Source organism: Gossypium hirsutum, chromosome A01 (assembly GCF_007990345.1).
Source record: "Gossypium hirsutum isolate 1008001.06 chromosome A01, Gossypium_hirsutum_v2.1, whole genome shotgun sequence".
Lineage (NCBI taxonomy): Eukaryota > Viridiplantae > Streptophyta > Magnoliopsida > Malvales > Malvaceae > Gossypium > Gossypium hirsutum.
In genome coordinates, this window is record NC_053424.1 from 115986798 (window position 1) to 116005386 (window position 18589).

An 18589-nucleotide genomic window follows, 5' to 3' on the forward strand; every position below is an offset into this window, starting at 1 on the left:
TCACCAAATTCTTATTTTATTTTTATCAATAAACTATATAATAATGACTATATCAATAAACTACTTAAAAAAAATCAATTCATTATTATACATATAAAATATGCTTATTTTGCTCACCAAAACCATCATGGTCGGCCACTAACATTAAAAGTGGCAAATTGACATGCAAACCCACTGATTTGCATCATTCAATAATTAATCAATTAAAATAAGCAACACATATATTCAAAGCTTCTCACATAAGTCCTTTTTTATTTAGAAACACATTCAAATTGACAAAAATCAAAGCATTCAAATTTCACACATGCATGATCACATATTTTAGACATAAAATATTATATTCAATTATTTCTGCGACTCGGTTTAGCGGTCCTGAAACCACTTCCCGACTAGGGTCAGAATAGGGCTGTCACAGTTATTGGTAGCCTGAAGGTAGTTGTGGTCTTTGATTTCCTTGACCGCTCCACGAGAAATTAGGGTGGTTCCTCTAACCTGCATTGTAAGTGTTATTATATAGATTGTTTTGAGGTCGAGGATTATTACCCATGTAGTTTAATTGCTTGTTATCCATGTTATGGCCACAAGATTGGTATTCTGAATGGCTTGTTCCACCTCCACTTGCTTTGCATTGCATTACTGGGTGAACCTGTGAAGAACTAAGAAAACCATCAATCTTTTTATTTAAGAGTTTTACCTGATTATAGAGCATGGTGACTGAATCGATGTTATAAATGCCGTCTGTTTTCGTTGGCTTTGTCCTCATGACTTGCCACTGATAGTTATTCAGTGACATCTCCTCAACAAACTCATAGGCATCTTTAGGTGTTTTATTATTGATGGTTTTGCCAGCAGCTGTGTCAACCATTTGCCGAGTCGGAGGATTCAGACCATTGTGGAATGTTTGCACTTAGAGCCAAAGCAGTAACCCATGGTAAGGGCACCTTCTCAAAAGATCCTTGTATCTCTCTCATGCATCGTAGAGTGTTTCTAAATCCATCTGTACAAAAGAAGAGATATCATTACGTAATTTAGCCGTTTTAGCAGGCAAGAAATATTTTAGTTAGAATTTTTCGGTCATTTATTCCCAAGTAGTAATTGAACCTCATGATAACGAGTTCAACCACTGTTTAGCTTTGTTCCTCAATGAAAAGGGAATAACCGAAGATGAATGGCATCATCAGAAACACCATTAATTTTAAATGTATCGCATAGTTCCAAGAAGTTGGCTAAATGAGCTTAGGATCCTCATCCTGCAAACCATTAAACTGAACAAATTGTTGTATCATTTGAATAGTGTTAGGTTTTAATTCAAAAGTATTTGCAGCTACAGCAGGTCTAACTATACTTGATTCAGTTCTTGTTAAAGAAAGTTTAGCATAATCATACATAGTACCTGGAGTAGGATTTTGGTTAACTGCAATTGTAGGAGGTAGCTGATTGCCTTGGTTTTCATCCATCTCTTTGGTTGGGGGGTGAGTATCGTCTTCTTGCTCGTTCTCTGTGTATCGTAACTTCGCCTTATTTTTCTTTGATTTCTACGAATTGTACAATCGATTTCTTCGTCAAAAAGTAATGGTCCTAACGGGTTTCTTCTAGTCAAAAACTATAAAAACCTGCAAAGAGAAGGAAAAAGTAAATTAATAAATAATAATAATGTAAAGTTAAATTTCAAGACAAATAAATGGCTAAAGTAATAAAAATTGAGCATTCCTAATATCTTAGTTTCCCGGCAACGGCGCCAAAAACTTGATCGCGTGATTTTGTGATAGGTTTTAAATATTTATAATTACTCGTTCTTGAACTAACTATTATCGCGATGTAGGCAAGTGTACCTATCGAACAGTAGAATAGTTTTAGCAAGACCAGGTTGTCGAACCCAAAGGAACTAAAAGTACTAGTAACGACTGTCTTTTTATTATCTAGCCTAAGAATAAAGAGGTTTTGTTTTAATTAACTAATTATCTAAACTAAGAACGCACAGAGAATAGAATTAAGGAATTGCTTTTGGGAAAATCGATTGAATGAAGACAATACCTAAGTAAAAATCCACCTAGACTGTACTTGTTATTCTGGCTCCGAATCAGACGATTTATTCATTTAACTTGTTCCGTAGAGATCTCTAAGTTATGTTATTATCCCTATTCAAGACTAATAACATATAATCCCTAGATTGAATAACCAAGACTTTTCTCTAATTAACACTCTAGGGTTGCATTAACTCGATATATGAATCCCCTTATTAGGTTTCACCCTAATTCGGTAAAATCTTGTCACCCTATGTCTAGGGGCGCAATCAACTCCGCTTAATTATGAAAAATGTACTCCTAGACAGGGTCTATTCCTCCTTTAAATAAGAGCTTATCTTGAATCAGTATTCTGGGATATCAAAACAAGAATTAATAACACATAATTAAGAACAAGTGAAATATTTATCATACGATTCAGAAAATAATAACAAGATTCGTCTTAAGTTTCTTCTCCTTAGGTATTTAGGGGATTTAGTTCATAACTAAATAAGAAAACATCTCAGAATAATAAAGAATACAAAACATAAAGAAAACCCAAAACTCCTGAAGGGGAATTGAGGAGAGATCTTCAGTCTTGATGATGAATCCGGCTTCTGAGATGAATCAATCGGCTTTCTTGGAGTAATTCCTTACCCTCTACTCCGTATGTGTTTTTCTTCCTCCTCTAAGGTGTATTTATAGGCTTTGGAATGCCTAAAAGCCCTCAAAATTAGCCTTTTTTGAATTGGACTCAACTTGGGCTCGGTAGGGATACGCCCGTGTTCGATGACTTCAGGATGTGCTCGAGCCTGCCAAATTGACACGGCCATGTGGTCTACCTATGTGAGGAGGTCCAGGACATGTTGATTTCGTACTTTGGCCCATTTTCTTCATTTTTGGCCTGTTTCTCATTCCTTTCGCTCTCCTATGCTCTCCTAAGTCTAAAACATGAAATTAAAGCATTAGGAGCATCAAATTCACAAATTCTAATAGAAAATCATCCATAACATGCATTAAACATGGGGTAAAAATATGTATAAATTACGGTTTATCAGTTATCATTGCTCGTTGTTCATCAAAGTTCTGTCACTGATGTATTTTGCTGTCTTCTTTGCTCAGCTAGGATCTTTGACAGAAAATCTAAAAATAATCACCATTTGCTCAGTTGGTTTGCTCCACTGCATATTCAGGGAGATAAATTTTGTTGTTTTTTCTATCCATCCCACTGCAACTCAGGGATATTGGATTTGTACCATCTTCAATCAATCCCACTGCAACTTAGAGGTATAGGATTTGTGGCTTCTTTAATCAATTGATCTGGTTAACATGACCAGATGTGTATGTAGGAACGTAGAATGTCATTTTTTCAAGAATGATGCTCGGGTTGCTCATTATTTGTCGAGGTTGTATTACAGATGCAAGATCTTGTCTCTGATATCTTTGACAGAAAATTCGAAGAGATTGTCATGATTTAGACTCTTCTTTCTCAAATGTTTCCAACCCTTAGATTTGGTAAGTTTAAACAACAGTCCTGTTTCAGGTTCTTGTACTATTTAAAAGCCTTCAGAGTAATATGCAGAACTTCTTTTATGTGAATATTATAAGTCCAATAATCATTGTTTCAATGAAAAATGCTTGAAAAATACTATCACAATGAACAATATAGAATTTTATTAAGAGCAAAGCTTAAAGTGAATAAATTAATCAAGATAGTGAATTTTGCTAGGATACAAAATGAATAAGATAAAAACAGGTGTCCCGGATATCGTAGTACGAGCTTCTTTGTTCAAACTTCTCGAAAACTATTTCGAGCTAGACGTGTATCTGGGAGATTTAAAGTATTTGTTGATACTTCAAGATGTAATGCCCTTCCTTCTTGTTAATTCTAAGAGGACAAGACTAACACATGCCCCATTTTTAAAATTTGAGCCGTCCGCTTTTAGGTTTTCAACTAAAAACCCATTTGGTCTTAAAGCACCCTTTTGGGTTTTCGCCTTGGCCTCTCTATTTTTTTTGAAGGTCTTAAAGTACCTTTTGCGGTTTTTGGCCTTGGCCTCTCCTCTTCCTAGGTGAAGTACCTCTTGACGGAATCTGAATTCACAGGATTGGGTAAGTTTTTACCATCCATCTGGGCTAGGATTAATGCTCCTCGAGAAAAGGATTTTTTTACCACATAAGGTCCTTCCCAGTTTGGCATCCATTTCCCTCTAAAATTTTTTTTGTATGGGAAGGATATTTTTCAGTATTAGGTCCCTCTCATGAAATTCTCTTAGACGAACCTTTTTGTCATAGGCTCGCATCATTCATTTTTGGTACATCTGGCTATGACGGATAGCCCTTAACCTTTTTTCTTCAATCAAATTCAACTGATCGTATAGAGACTGGATCCATTCTGCTTCATCGAACTTCACTTCTGACGAAACTCTGAGAGAAGGAATCTCGACTTCAATAGGTAAAACCGCCTCCATTTTATAAACCAGCGAGAAAGGAATTACCCCGGTAGAGGTCCTGACAAACGTTCAATAACCATAAAGGGAAAATGGTAGCTTCTCATGCCAATCTCTATAAGTTCCAGTCATCTTTCCCACAATCTTCTTGATGTTCTTATTAGCTGCTTCCACCACGCCATTCATTTTTGGGCGATATGGCGACGAATTGTAGTGTTTGATCTTGAATTGACTACAGACTTCCACTATTGTGCTGTTGTTCAAGTTTAGAGCATTGTTTGATATGATCCTTTCTGGCATTCCATATCGACATATGATCTCTTTCTTCAAGAATTTACTTGCTTTTGACTTGGTAACACTGGCGTATGAAATGGCTTTTACCTATTTGGTGAAGTAATCGATGACCACGAAGATGAATCGATACCAATTGGAAGCTTTTGGCAATATCGACCTAATCACATCCATGCCCCATATTGAGAAAGGCCATGGAAAAGTCATAACATGAAGAGGTGAAGGAGGCACATGAATCTTGTCTCCATAGATTTGGCATTTATAACATTTCTTGGCGTAATTAATACAATCCTCTTCCATGGTGTACCAGTAATAATCGAATCTCATAATTTGTCTGGCCATTGTAAAATCATTAGCATGCGTCACATAGACGCCTTTATGGACTTCTTCCAAAATTTTCTTAGCCTCAACAGCGTCCAAACACCTTAATAGCACTTGGTCCTTTCTTATTTTGTATAGGATCTCCCCATCCAAGTCGTAGTCAATAACCAATCTTCTCAACATCCTTTTATCGTTCTTAGTTGCCTAGTCTGGGTACTCACGATTTCTCACATATCGCAATATATCATAATACTAAAGGTGATCATCGTTTTCTTCTTCCTTGTCAATATTTTAGCAATGACCTGGAGCCTTATAAATACTCATTTGAATAGGCTTTACGTCTTCATGCTTATTTACTTTAACCATAGAAGCTAAGGTAGCCAAGGCGTCAACCATCTGGTTTTCATATCGCGGGAGGTAGTGGAAAGCGACGTCATCAAACTCCTTAATTAACTTCAAAACTATTTTTCAATAATTAATCAATTTGGGATCTCTTGTCTCCCATTTTCCATTAAGCTGATAGATTACTAGTGCAAAATCCTCATATATCTCTAGCATTTTGATCTTTTGTTCTATGGCTGCACGGATACCCACGATGCATTCTTCATTTTCTTCTATGTTGTTGGTACAATCAAAATCCAGTTTGCCAGTGAAGGGATAGTGATTCCCATTTAGAGACACCAAGACTGCCCCGATTCCATTACCTATTGCGTTTGAGGCTCCATTGAAATTTAACTTCCAAGGGTGGTTTTCTTGAGAGTCCTCTTCAGTGGCTGCAATGTACATTACGTCTTCGTTTGAGAAATCAAAGTTTAAGGGCTCGTAATCTTCCAAAGCTCTATTGGCCAGAAAATCTGCTATCGCACTCCCTTTTACAGCCTTCTGATTCACATAAATTATGTCAAATTTGAAAAGCAGAATTTACCATTGGGTCATCCTTCCATTTAGAGCTGTTAACCCCATCATGTATTTCAAAGGGTCCAGTTTCGAGATAAGCCAAGTGGTGTGATACAAGAATATAATGTCTTAGCCTTCGAGTTTCCCAAACCAGGGCACAACACAACTTCTCTATTGGTAAATACCTTGTCTCACATTCAGTGAAATTTTTACTAAGATAGTAAATAGCACTTTCTTTCTTTCTTGATTCATTATGCTGACCAAGTATGCATCCCATGAAATTTTCAAATACTGCCAAATACAGTATCAATGACTTATCAGGGTTAGGTGGCATCAGCACAGGAGCATTGGATAAGTACGGTTTGACCTTGTTGAAAGTCCTTTGGCATTCTTCATCCCATACACCTGGGTTGTGTTTCTTAAGGAGACGAAAAATAGGGTCACATTTCTCGGTCAGTTGTGAAATGAACCGAGCGATGTAATTTAGTCTTCCTAGAAAACATTGAACTTCTTTCTAGGTACGCGGCAGAGACAGCTGTTGAATGGCTTTGACTTTGTCTGGGTCAATCTCAATCCCTTTCTCACTAACCACAAATTTGAGAAGCTTTCCAGATTTGGCTCCAAAAGTACATTTTGCTAGATTGAGTTTTAGCTAAAACTCTCTCAATTTTAAGAACAATTTCTTCAGGACTTGTACATGCTCCTTCTTTGTTCGGGACTTTGCGATCATATCGTCGATATAAACTTCGATTTCTTTGTACTTCATGTTGTGAAACAGGGTTACCATGGCCCTTTGATATGTTGCTCTTGTATTTTTCAGTCCAAATGGCATCACCTTGTAGCAGAATGTCCCCCACATGGTTACAAAGGTGCTCTTCTCCATGTCTTTAGGATGCATCTTTATCTGATTGTATCCTGAGAAACCATCCATGAAGGAGAACAGTGAGTAACCTGCTGTGTTGTCCACTAGGGTGTCAATATGAGGCTGTGGGAAATTATCTTTCAGGCTGACTTTATTCAAATCTCTGTAGTCTATACACATTCATACTTTTTCATCTTTTTTAGGGACGGAGATGATGTTGGCTACCCATTCTGAGTACTTTACCAACTTTAAAAATCCAATGTTGAACTGTTTTTTTATCTCTTTTTTTTATTTTTAATAAGACGTCGGGCCTCATCCTTCTGAGTTTTTGCTGAACTGGCTTACATTCTTTTTTTTATAGAAATTCGATGCACCACTATATCAGTATTCAACCCGGACATGTCCTGGTATGACCATGCGAAGACATCCTTGAATTCTTGGAGTAACTCAATGAAGTCTCGCTTTGTCTACGTAGCGATACCAGCTCCAATCTTCACTTCTTTCTCCTCCCCCAAACTCATGATTTCTACCGCCTCTTTGTGAGGTAGGATTTGTTACTCATCTTGTTCTACCATCCACAAAAAATCTGGAGATAGGTCATAATCTTGATCATCTTCAAAACCCTGAGAATCATCCATACACACATATCATTCGAAAGAAGAATTTGAGTTATTAGTATCGTCGCTCATGTCGTTGATATCCAAAAACCTGTTATAGAGGTGAAGGAAAGATCTAAAGAACGAAATAATCTAAGAATAATTATTTGCAATGTATGATCATGAATGAAGAATATTTGAGAGAAAGTCCAAAAGAGTCTAAGAATAATCTAAGAATGAAAAGAATGAAAGAATATCTGCTCAAAAATGATAGTAAAAATGTATTTCATTGAAATAACGATTTTGAACAAATGTCTATTTCATAAAGAGGACTTTTATTACTCCTAGGCCTAGAGCAATAAGTGTGTTTTGAACATTACTCTGTGTTAGTTTTAAATACTATAGGAATCTCTTCTGCAGTCCAGTTGTCCAAAACACTCACTGGCTCATAAGGGCGAATGCCTGACAAATTCTCTCATTTAGTTCCCTCTTCAGACACTGCGTTGATGTTTGGGTTTCCCAACATTTCCCCCATGGTTTCTTTCCTTGGCATCCCCCACTCAGGGTGAATGATTCCTTCAGACACAAAAGTCTTCGATATGAAGGAGAAGATCATTATTTCCTATTTGATCTCCTCCCCACTCAACCATGCTCTCCTTCTTTCTTGTTTCTTTTCCAGCTACTTTTTCCTTTTTCTTGCATCCGGCTTAAATTCTAAGTCGAAGCGGTCTCATTTGTCCTTCAATATTGGCGCTTCAACCCTTCATTGGAGGTGTCTCCCAAGTCCTTTTCCCGGTTAGGCTCTTTTTCTGATAGTCAACTGCAAACCCATTCTTGTAGTCCTAGATATCTTTCGCATTAAGATCCTATTCCTTTCGGTGACGAATGTCACATTCATAAATTCTAAAGACTGAAAGGAACATTCGGTTGCTTCATCGTTTGCCTCTAGATATAGTGCATCACTGGTCACTATTGCGATGATGTCCTCTTTGGCATTTATCGTCACTAGCCGACCTTCGGTTATCAATTTCAATTTTTGGTGTAGCGATGAAGACACTACCCCTGCTAAATGTATCCAAGGTCTTTCCAATAAGCAGTTGTATGAAGGCTTAATATCCATCACCAGGAATTCCACCTCGTACGTGTTTAGGCCAATTAGAAGAGGTATTTCAATTCTATCCATTACCCTTCTTTCTGTGCCATCGAATGCCCTCACTATATTTTGGTAGGCTTTCATGTGAGATCTATCTATAGGCAATCTGTTCAGCGTGGATAATAGTAGGACGTTCAAGGCCGATCCATTGTCAATCAATACCCCTGGTAGTGTATACCCCTTATAGCGGATGGTGATGTGTAGAGCCTTAGTCGATCCCATGCCACCGAGTGGTATCTCGTCATTATTGAAGAAGATAAAGTTATCGATAGTTATGTTGCTAACCAAGCGGTCTAGCTTGTTGACGGGAATAGCGTTAGTGACATAGGTTTTGTTTAAGACTTTCATTACTACGCTGCGATGGAACTCCGAGCTTAGGAGTAAGGCTAACATTGAGATACGAGCTGGTTGTTTACTCAACTACTTTAGAGACTGTACTCGATGTGCTTTAGAAACTTCAAAAATCCTTTTGTCTCCTCCTAGTTGACCGGCTCATTAACAGGAAGTTCAGGTCCGATCGTTCTTTTATTTTTCTGTTCGACCGCTTTAGCTTTTCCTTTTGTGGGTTCCGCTCTTGCGTTTGCTAAATCGTAGTGCCTCCCGCTACGCGTATAGGAACCCACATCTTGGTCTTTTTTTGAAGCTTCAGCCAGGTTCTCCTTTCTAGGGATCCTCACATTACAGTCGTAATTCTATGGAACCCTCTTATTGTCTTTATAGGGAAAGACTGCATGTTTTTGGATTATGACTTTCGGTGGAATTCATGCTCTTGCTTCATTATTTTTGGGTCGTGAAATAATGACTACTGGGTAGTTGACTTTTTGGATTTACGCTGTCAATTCTCCTTCTGACGCGTATATATTTCCCTCTTCGAGAATTTTGACCTCTTCGTAAAACTCCATTTCTTTGTTGTTTATCATGCCTGCACTAGGGCCCTAAACTCTCCACACTCTTGGACTTCATGCCCCGCCTCATTGTGGAACTCATAGTAATTCCTCTTTTCCTCAGATTCTTCCGAATCCAATACAATCAATCATCTCTTGACCATCTCCTTCCACACACTTCTCAATAGGGTTTTGACTTCTGCAACCTCATATTTGACCTTCTTGTTCCCATATTCGTTTATTCCGTTTACCTCTTGATCAGTATGATTAGGTAAAGGGATTCCCGCTACATTTGGTGTAGATGAGTCGTCAAACTTTACGATTCCCATTTTTATAAACCTTTCGACTAACTTCTTGAACGCGGTGTAATTTTTGATCGAATGCCCCGTGATTCTCAAGTGGTATTCTCATTGAGCGTTTGTGTCATACCACTTAGGAAACGGGGGTTGCAGCGGCTTTAAATAGAAAAGGGACACTACCGATGCATCAAATAGGTTCTGCTACAGTTCCCTATACGTCATGGGTATAAGCGTGAACTGTAGTCTTTCTATGTTCATCCTCATATTGGATTCTTGTCTTACGGTGCTCTGATGGTTGGTGGTTACCATCTTTAGTTGGTTTACAGTGAGTGACTTAGAATGACCTTTGCTGTATGTACTCATGTTGTTCACCTCATTCTATCTTTTCCTTAGGGCTAACCTCTTGGTACTATCCCCTGCCTCTATTTTGCCACTCCTTATCGCGTTCTCAATCATTTTGCCAGTAATCACTATATCTGAGAAGCTTTTAGTGGCGCTTCCTAACATATGAGTGATGAATAGAGCCTTTAAGGTATTGATGAATAGCATGGTAGTCTCTTTTTCTAAGAAAGGTGGCTGGACTTGTATAGCAACCTCCCTCCACCTTTGGGCGTATTGTCAAAAGCTTTCATTCGATTTCTTTTCCATGTTCTGTAAGGTGATCCTATCCAGGGTCATGTCCATCACGTGACTATACTGTTTCATGAAAGCTTGAGCTAGGTCCTTTTATGAGTTAATCTTGGTACGGCTCAATTGGTTGTACCAATTGGATGCTGCCCCAACCAGACTGTCTTGGAAGCAGTGAATCAATAGCTAATCATTGTTGATGTACCCAGTCATTTGTCTACAAAACATGGTAATATGAGCTTCGGGGCAGCTAGTCCCGTTATACTTCATGAACTCGGGAGTTTTGAACTTGGGGGAAGCACTAGGTCCGGGACCAAGCTCAAATCTTTAGCATTGATTCCACAGTGATAATCAGCACTTTCTATTGCTTTGAACTTCTCCTCTAACCAGCTACATGGGTCTTCCAATTGTTTCGGGAGCTCTACTCTTGTTCTTTCGGCTTCTACCATGTCATCCGAATCAGGGACTACAAGATTAACTGGGTTATCCCCTGGATTAGAGCCTGAGCCTGTGTGATAGTTGATTGGCATCGAGGCACTGGCTTGAAATTGTTGGGGCCTGATTGTAACGGATGGCCTTCGTGTGCACACCTTGGCTTGTGTCTGAGCATTTGTTTGGGTAAAAACAAGAGGGTAAAGAGGATCTTCATTGTCAATTCCAGTATTGACCATAGGGCCTTTTCCTTTCTCCTGTCCACCAGTCAGCAGCTGTGTTAGTTGGTTCATCATGTTCCTTTGTAATTCCAGCATTTGATCCCTCATATCTTGCTGGATTTTAGCCAATTGCTTTTGCAATTGTGCTTGCATTTGTTCTTGCATTTCCTTTTGTATTTGTTCCAACCTTTTTAGTCTTTTTTCCATTGTTTTAGTCTTTCTTCGTGTACCGTAAGGATGCATACTTGGTAGATTTTTGTCTGTTTCCAGATTACTAAAATGACTTTTTTTAATTAGGGTCTTTTTGTGAAAATTAATGTATATGATGCGATGAAATGCAAATGCATGAATGCAAGAAAAAGGTGTCGACTCTGATTCAATTCCATTTAGAACAACTTTACTAGAAAAAAATTCTTTACATAGAAATGGATTACAGATACGGCCTAGCCTTAATGCTCAAAGTTTTAACTTTCCTAAGCAACCAAGCCAATTCTCGGCCTCGGTCTGATTCTAATTCATATTTTACACTCAATACATCTGCTTGAATTGCTAAAGTTTGTAGATGGTCGGCCACCTCTCGAATTCGGGCCACAGCCTTACCCATAATGTAGTATCTATCCCTAATTTGACCTTGAGATCGATGGAGTTGCTCATTACACCGGTCATTACTTGCTTTGACCTTTTTTTTTCAGCTTTTTAATCTCATCCAAGCTCGCCTTTAGCTCCATTGCAGAGTTACGCCTACAATGCTGATGGAGCGATTTTTCTAGTTCGGCTATTTTGGCCTTTAACCTGATCTTCTCGTTTTGGGCTTCCGACTGACTCTTTTCTAAGGCTTCTTTTCGACCCTAGGCGTCTTGATATTTTCTCTCCCACCGATAAACTTTGGACTTCTCTTCTTAGATCTCGTGTCACCATTGTTCAGACGTTAAAAACCCATGGTTCTCATCGATAGGCTCAACTTCTTGTAATCCATTTTCAGGCTATCCAAATCTTCCTCAGCTTTATTCTTTCCTTTTCTCCATTTCTCAGTCTCCAATTTCTGAACATCGACATCTAGCCTCAGATGCATCTTTTCCTCTCCTAGTTGCTCTATCATATTTCTGAGCTCTGAATTCCTTCTCTCAAAGTCCTGCTTTATGATTTCTAACTCAGAGGGGACCACTTGTAGATATTCTTCCATCGGCTGTACGCTCTATTGATTTGGCTCGGGAATATTATCGTTGATTCTTTTTATAGTTATCCGAGGTAATATGACACCTTGTCTACCTTCCAGAAATGACTATGGAACTAGGCTAGTAGCAGTTGTGCACATCCTATGAATCGATCCTCACCATCTCTCCAGCATGCATTTAAGGACCTGAATATTTTGGCTAAAATCGTGGGAATTGGTGTAACTCTTTTATCTAGTCGGTCAAATAGGAAACTATCTCGTCTATATACCCCAGCGCCTTAGGGAAAACTGCTAACCCATAGATACTTAAAGCCAAAACATGCACTCTCTTCTTCATGTCTAAGTGTGCCAAAATCAGATCTCGCAAACTTTTCAGGGAATACATTTGCTTTCTCCTTTCTGTTTGATTCTAGTCGTAATCCACTGCTCGCTCATTTCGGTGATATTCATCAATTTCTTCACGAAGGTCGGAACATTAGTGACTCTAGAATAGGCCTTGTCAACCTGAACCCTTGGACAACGAATTAGGACGGTATATTCTTCCACTATGGGTACCAAATCTACACTCCCGAAGGTGAAACAACTATAGGTCGAATTCTAGAGTTGGGCCAAGGCTCGAAATAGATGCTTGTCTATTTTGATGTCGAGTAAGTAGGGCAAATTACCGTAATTGTCGTAAAATAGCTGTTTGACTTCATCACACCATTGGGCCCACATTTCCTTCAATTCCTAAAGATCATTCTATGTCACGCTGATACGAGTGAAGTCTCATAACTCTAACGTATACCCCGCTATCAAGTTATCTCCCTTTTCCTATTGCATTTTCCCCAACTATATACGGACAGCCGCATTATCCTCTACTTTATCAAGAAATCTATTCTCCATGACAAGCTCTCTATTTAGTAATCGAACTCGAACCGACACCTTTTTTATGATGAAATGTCATGCAACCACAAGTAAAACAACATAAGTCAGTACAATTCATATGAAATTAAAGCAAGCAATAAATAATAAGCAGAACGCCTATTCGGACGACCATTAATGGTTTGGTGTGGCTCTACCTAAGGTGAGCTCCTATAGGTCACTACATGTGGTTCGGTTTCTCGATCTTCACCTATATAGGCTCATATAGACCGAGTTTGATTCAAGGGAATACATTTCCCTATAGCTATACGAAGATGAAAATCTCATGAAGAAATATGTACGGATGTATCCCGGAAGTGATCTACCATCCTATACGGAGGTGAAAACCTTACGAAGGACTAGTTTCTCACTCCCACTTATGGGTAAGACCGAGCGGTCATGCAATGCAATATGCAAAAATATTTAAAGACTCGAACCAACAAAGCAAGTATCATGACCAAGATAACGAAGATAACAGATGGAATGCAATGAAAGGATTGTATTTTAAATCGAATTTTTAATTTTCAATGAAAAGACATAAATTAATCAATTTATGGCTTGGCTCTCTCGTTTCCCCAATGAAGTCGCCAAGCTATCGACTTCTATTTTTTCGTTTCCATTTTTAAAATAAAATGTCGACCCATTTTCAAAACGAAAAAATGGTTTCGACAATAGGAAGTGACTTAATCATTATATCTTCAGTCACTTTTAAAGAATAAGCAACTAGATTAGCCTCGGCATACCTCTTTGGAGGTTTAATTTCTCTTCTAGATCTATTTTTGGCAATAGAATATTGTGGTGAAGAAGCAACTCTGGTCTGAGTTTCTGTACTAATATGAAGAGTGGACTCTGTTGTAGATTCTGGATCTATCTGTAGCTTCACTTGTTTCACATGTGTGCTTGGATTTTGCTGGTTTTTATTGGAAGAGTCTTTAAGATATAAGTTAGGCAGCATAGTAGTTTCATCAAAAATAACATCTCTGCTAATCACAACTTTTCTATTTTTAGGACACTATAACTTATATCCTTTAACACCAGCCTTATAACCAAGAAAAACACATTTGATGAATCTAAGTTCCAATTTCCCATTATCAACATAAGCATATGCGGGACACCCAAAAATTTCAAATTAGAATAATTAACAAGATTACCGGACCATACCTCTTGTGGAGTCTTTTTCTCAATGGAAATGGACGGAGACCGATTAATAAAAAAAATACAGTAGAGACCGCTTCAACCCAAAACGACTTCGGTAAACAAGCATTCGACAACATACATCGAACCTTTTCCATGATTGTTCTATTTTGCTATGGAGTATGACGAACTGTCAAGTGTCTCACGATTCTTTCTGATTTACACAATTTATTAAACTCATCAAAACAGGATTCCAAGCCATTATCTGTGTGGAGGTGTTTTATCTGTTTTCATGTCTGCATCTCGATCATAGTTTTCCTATCTTTAAACAACAACAAAAATGTACACTTTGAACCCGTATAAATGATAACTCTAAATTATATATTTTTAAAGAACCTTTTTACTTAGAATATATGTAAATTCCGAGCATTTTAATAGCTAATTATATATTTTTAGTACATATTGAGAATCTTGGCAAAACTAAAGTAAGATTATAATTTTGGAGTAATTAGATGTTAATTTCACATAATTTTACTTTATATTATTGCATTTTGAAAATTTCATAATTTGTTCTAAAATTATTGCAGCTTGGTATACTGATTTATTTGATGTTTGAGGCCAGTATGGATGACACATGCAAATGAGTTGAGTATCAATTAGCATGGGATGACAAAGTTAAGACATTGGACTCAAAGAATTCATTCTAACCCAGCTTGGAAATGAGCTGTTGAAAAGAATAAGTCTGCTTTTCACATTGAAGCCCAAGCCGTCCATTAAGGGGGAAAGAAACTCAAATTCAACAATGACTTGGTAGAACAACCCAAACAACTTTGGAACAACTAATTAGGGGTCCTTACATGTGTAAAAAAATCACAAATCAACTCCAACCAAATCCCATAGATGTTGTCCAACCCATGCCTTAAATCAAGCAAAAATCAAGCTAGAATCATGACATAATCAACCCATCTTTCCATGAAATATGGCCGGCCTGAGAGATTTCCAATGGATGTTCATGTTATTTTTAGCAAACTCTCAAGCCTTCCCTCATGTATAAACACCACTCTCGTTTACTTAACTTATCATTCACTCATTCAACCCATTCACCTCACTCTCATTTCTCTTTCACACCTAAAGGCTTCCATTTCCCTTCATTTTTCTCATTCTCTCTTTGAGAGTTCCCCTAGTAAGTAGTTCTTGGGAGAAAAGCTCTCTTTGTCGGCCATCTTGAAGTGTAATTTGCATTGGAGCAATGATGAAAATTGGAGGAAGCCACCACGGATAGTTCTCAGGAGATCACCGAATTCATCTTAGAGTTTCTTTTTCCTTTCTCTTTAAATTGTTATTAGTTTATAAACATGTTTGCAAATTATTTAATTACTTTTTCATTAATGGTAATGACTTAAATTTTTTCAGGTAGGATGATTGCAATTTCGTGATTCAATTTGTTCAAATCATGTTTATGTTTTTTGCCTCAATTATTTTATTCTTCTAAATAAAATCATTTATGTTGTTCACATATTAAAATATGTTTGACTACATTAGAATTAATTGCTTAATTTGAATCGATGATGATTAATGGATACAATATTTGGAAGAATATGCTTAATTTATGTCCAAAGAAGAATAAATTAAAAGTTCATAATAATTCCAAAATAACATAATTACCTTGCATAACTTTATATTTATGTGATTAAATTATTTCAAACAGACCCATCCCTGTTACTTCACATAAAATTTAAGGAATCCTTAATTAAATATTGACATAGAAATATGCACATTTTTCCAAGTGATAAATATAATATCTCAAAAGAGCATATGATTTTAGATTCCAAGTTAATAAATAATCGAGTTGCCATGAAAATTTTCCGGAATATTTGTTAAAGCATGATTGTGAATAAATTAAACCAAGAGTTGTAATTATTCTAACTTATTCATATTATTGTTGTTAAATCTTGTGAATTGTTGCTAGACATTCATTGCATTTTATTTTATTTTATCTCATTTGTATATTAGTTGTTAATTTAATTAGGACATCCATCATTTCCAAATAATTTATTTCTTAACCAACTTGTAAATTATTAATTTTACAATTGTTGATTAATAGATACAGTCCCTATAGAGACGATACTTTTTTTACTCACTTATTACTTAATAACGATTGTGTATACTTACACACTAACATATCGCACTTACCAACCAAAGACATACATAGTGTTCATGTTTTCGTATTTTAACATGAGCATAACGTAGTGTTCATGAGTTTCTTAAATACATGTAAAGTGAAAATATTTATTATATATATGAAATGTGATAGTTATATAATTTGATTTTGACATTAAGGTATTTATTATTGAATTTGTGTTAATTATGGCATCTGAGTTAATCAAATAATTGGATAATCATGATACATATGGAATAAAAAAATATTACTTTTTATTTTCTAAATTTACAAGTCCAAGCAAAAGTCATGGAAAACGTTTTGCTGTATTTATAAACGTTAAAAGCCTTTGTAAGAGGCCCAATTTGCCCGGGCCCAACAACCAAAAACAATCCAAAACAAAACAAAAAACAAATATTAAAGTCCAATAAACAGTTCCATATAACCCAAATACAAGCCCAAGTGGCCCAAACCCAAAACTGATTGCCAGTAAACCCTAAACACTAAGAGCTTCAGCCGCACAGCCTCGTCATGCCCACGTCTGCAACCTCCGTACGGCCATTGAACCTGTGAGAAGAAAACTAATAACCACAACGGAATACAGCAAATGCACAGCAACAAAGAAATAACAGAAAATAAAAAAAAAATATTGTAACTTCGTTTTTCCTTTTTCTTCTTTGCTTTTGTTTCGACTATTTAAGGCTGATTGTAAACACTGTAAAGGGGAAGAAAAATCAACAGAGAACAACCAAAAGAATACACTTCAGAGGTGATCTATTATCGCCGTTTCTATTCTGTTTTTTTTATTTTCATTTGAATCCACGATACAAATACTAAAATATAATAGAGAGAGGAAGAGGCTCACCGAAGTCGCATCGTGCTCGCGCCGTCGGAGGGTTCTACTCCGTTCATCGTAATCGGATCTCGGGAGGGTCGAGCGCTTTCCTCTTTTGTTCTTTCGAGTCAAGAAGGCTAAGCCTTCATTTCCCTTTTCGAAAGGGAGCTAAACACCCCCATTTGTGGGGTTCGGGCCACCATCTACGGCCGTGGTGCGTTGGATATCCGACGGAGTCGGCGCCGGCCGAATAGGGGAGGGATTTAAAAGAAAAAATCCTTTAGGTTTTTCTTTTGAAACAGCAGCAAAATGAATTTTTGGATGCAAAAATTTGATTTTAAATGATTAATCAAAACGGCAGCGTTTTGGTTCAAATTCCCCTAGACGAACAACGACGTTTTGATGCGGTACGGGCAGACCCGATTACTAGATCCGGTGCCCTCAGGACCCGCGTGTTTTCTGCGGTAAAGGGCGTTTTCCGCGATTGGTCCTTTCGCTACGCACTAGCGTTTGATTAGGCCTGCTTCAGATTTATTTGTTTTTTTAATTTTTCCCCAGAATTTGGGCACTGTTTCGATTTTGTCCACCCCTAAGCACCGCGTTTTGGGACTCAGGACATTTTCATTTGTAGTCCCTATTTGTTTGTGCTCATTTAATTCAAGTCATTGACTCTGTTTTAATAATTTGATTTGTTTAAAAATTAATCTCTGGATTTCGTTTTTGTTTCAATTGAGTTTTTTTAGTTTATGTAATTCTTTTACTCTTTTTAATTCATTTATCACTCATTTTTTTATGTTAATGTGCTATTTCATTGATTTTTGCATTAGTTTAGTTTATTATTTGCATATTTTCATGTGTATATTTTTTAAAATTTGTTTTACTTTCTAATTTGTCTATTTTAAAATTATTCTTTTATATTTTTCTATGTTTAAAGATTTACACGATATTTAATTTAATGTTATTATACATACTTTACTCAATTATTTTTACTCTAAGTATACATTATTGATTTCATATTATTTTATATAAATTTTTTCTTTTAAATCTATTTATGTATATATATATATTTTTCTTTTAAATTTATTTATGTATATAATTTGTTTCTTTTAAGGACCCTATTTTAAATTGCATGTTTTATTTATTTTAAACCCTTTCATATATTAATATCTTTGTATATACATTATTTATATTAAATTTTCATTTCATATATATCATTATTTTTAAATCAATATATTTTATTTTAAATTATTTTGTATATTATTTATTTCAAATTTCTTCTTACATAATATCAAATTTAATAATCATTCATAAATTATTAGTTTCATTATTTTTATACATGTAAACTATTT

The 18589-nt window shown here is 36.5% G+C and overlaps 1 long non-coding RNA gene and 1 other non-coding gene across 2 annotated transcripts; one reads left to right on the plus strand and one right to left on the minus strand.

Annotated features, from left to right (window-relative positions):
• The first annotated feature begins 923 nt into the window (after positions 1-923).
• On the plus strand, positions 924-1030 carry LOC121208330 (small nucleolar RNA R71). The gene has a single exon (XR_005903298.1). It is a non-coding gene; the product is annotated as a small nucleolar RNA R71 (small nucleolar RNA).
• A 15633-nt stretch (positions 1031-16663) lies between these two features.
• Positions 16664-17918, minus strand: LOC107925538 (uncharacterized). Its single transcript, XR_001692023.2, has 2 exons — positions 17271-17918; positions 16664-16972 (listed from the first exon to the last, which is right to left on the minus strand). It is a non-coding gene; the product is annotated as an uncharacterized lncRNA (long non-coding RNA).
• Positions 17919-18589: the final 671 nt, after the last annotated feature.